The sequence below is a fragment of the Sceloporus undulatus genome, chromosome 6 (genome assembly GCF_019175285.1).
Source record: "Sceloporus undulatus isolate JIND9_A2432 ecotype Alabama chromosome 6, SceUnd_v1.1, whole genome shotgun sequence".
Classification (NCBI taxonomy): Eukaryota; Metazoa; Chordata; class Lepidosauria; order Squamata; family Phrynosomatidae; genus Sceloporus; species Sceloporus undulatus.
In genome coordinates this window covers 52,306,735-52,309,318 of record NC_056527.1, presented here as the reverse complement: position 1 = coordinate 52,309,318, position 2,584 = coordinate 52,306,735, and positions in this window count along the sequence as shown.

The window sequence follows — 2,584 nt, the reverse complement described above, 5'->3', positions numbered from 1 at the left end:
TTGAGAGGACGCGGGAGACGCTCTAGGACCGCTGCTCGCTCTCTCTCTCTGCAGGAGGTGCTTCTACGTCATCCCTGCAGTGGGCGGAGCGAGAAAGGCTTTTGATGCGTTCGTGGGCGGGGCCAGAAGGGCTTTTGAGGAGTTAGTGGGCGGGGCCAGTTGATGTCTGTTAGACTCAGTTGTGAGGCGGCGGCCTGGAGGGCGGTTGGGTTGTTGTGAGGGGAAGGTGGCCAGATGGCGGCCTCTTCCTCCTCCTCCTCCTCTCCGCCAAGGAGGGCAAGGCGCCTCAAAATGGAGGACGTTACCACATATAAAAGCTAGAGGAGCCCTGGTGGCGCAGTGGTTAAATGCCTGTACTGCAGCCACTCACTCAAAACCACAAGGTTGCGAGTTCAAGACCAGCAAAAGGGCCCAAGCTCGACTCAGGCTTGCATCCTTCCGAGGAGGGAGCTAAAATGAGTACCCAGACTGTTGGGGGCAAATTAGCTTACTTGCTAATTAGCTGCTTAGGAATGCAGTGTGGCTTTGGCGCGACCTCTGGACTCTTAGGACCCATGCATCATTTAAACAGCATACCTCCAAAGAGACCTGAAGCCGCTTTATTTTGGCAGTCTGTAACAGGCCTTAGTTTTCTTAATGTTCAACTTTAAACCTGCTTTTGCACTTTCTTCTTTGACTTTCCTTAGCAGTGGTTCCAAATATTTTGTTATTTTCTGCTATTATTATGGTGTCATCTGAGAAACTTAGGTTGTTGCTGTCATTCCTTCAATCTTTACTCCTCCTTTCTTCAAATCTAAAGCCTGCACTTCATAGGAGATGCATCCTTGTTTAACTCCCTTTCCAAATGGGAACCACGCAATTCTCTTATTCTGTTCTAACTGTAGCCTCTTGTCCCAAGTATAGACTGCACACTCAGGGCAATCAAAGGTTTTGGAACATCCGCTCTTTAAGTGCAATCCATAACTTTTCATGATCTTGCAGTCAAAGGCTTTGCATAGCCATAAAGCACATGCTGATTTTCTTCTTTGGAATTTCTAATGTGCTCCATTATCCATTGTTGGTGTGATTTGTTCCTAGTACCTCTTCCTTCCAGAACCCAGCTTGCACATCTGCAATTTTTCACTCCATATTGGCAGGAATCTCTACTGAGAATCTTGAACATGGCCTGCTTGCATATGACAATCAGTGCAATGGTCCTGTAGTTGCTGCAGTCTTTTGGTGTATATTGTTTACAATCTGCAGCACTGTTTTGTTTTCCATATTTATTAGCAGATTTTATTAATTTGATTAAGTATAAATCTGATTCTGTCTTCTGCAACAGCTCTATGATAGGTCATATGTTCTTGGTTATTTATCCTTGTTAACTGCTTTTAGTGAAGCTTTCCCATCACTTTCCAACATCTGGGGTTCATCCTCATATGATTCTTCTTCCTGTGTTTCATTCAGCTTTTCGTCCTCTTTGCATTGCTCTTCTGTGTACTGTTTCCATCATCTTTATTTTATCAGGGTCAAGTATTATGTTCCTCTACTGATCAAAGCAATCCCTACATTACCATTCTTGCCCAACTGGGAGTAAGGAAAGAGAGCACCCCACCCCCCACCTTATTATGTTACCAAGCTGCAAATGCAGCAGCAGAATATTAAGAAAGGTAACAACTAACCACATACAAAACAGAATTGTACTTGTATTTTAATAAACCTAATTGCACAAGAAGGGGACATAGCCTGTCCTTGCATATAATTACTTTTAGTAGGAGAAACAGAATTTAAAATTCATTAACTTTCAAGAAGCAAGAACTGGACCACTGAGCTGTACAGAAACTTCTTATAAAATAATATGAATCTCCTTTTGGATTGAGAAGTAACCTAGCATCTGACTGACATTTTTATAAAACTATACGTATAATGTTAGCAAATTGTAATTAGATTTATGTACCATATATGTTATTTCTTATAAGTATTTTACTGATTTAAATCAAAGATTCTAATTAAACTAAAAAAATCTAAAATATGTTACAAATCTGTAACATACACACATGAATTCATTATAAAAATCCAATCAGCTTGTGAAGCCACACATTATTTTAATATTGTTCTAATGTCAGAAATGTATTTACTCTGCAGAAAGCAGGCTAGAAGACCTGTATGTTTAACATTCAAAAAAGGGAAGAATTATTTGTTATCTTAAAGATTTCGCTTACCATAAATGCTTGCAGTGCACTGTTTGACAGCTCCTTCTCTTGATCCGTAATCCCAGAAGAGGACACCCGCTCCTTCATGTTTTTCTGTTCCCTGATCTAAGTGAAAAGTAGCGAGTTAAGAAACAGCTAATGCCGATCAGATGTTTCAAGTGATTCTAAGAAAAAGCTTCATCCAGACTTAATTCTCTTGGTTCATCATGAGTTCTATTTTGAATGGCATTAAGAATTGCAGGCTGAACAACTAATAATAAAAAACCAAGTTATTTTGGGGGGAAGCGACGGCAAGAATGTCTGACCTGCACTTGTTTGCAAATAACAGCAAAAAAATTATTCCTCACCTCTCTATGAAAAAAATGAAGAAACCTTGGAGAACTAGGGGGCGA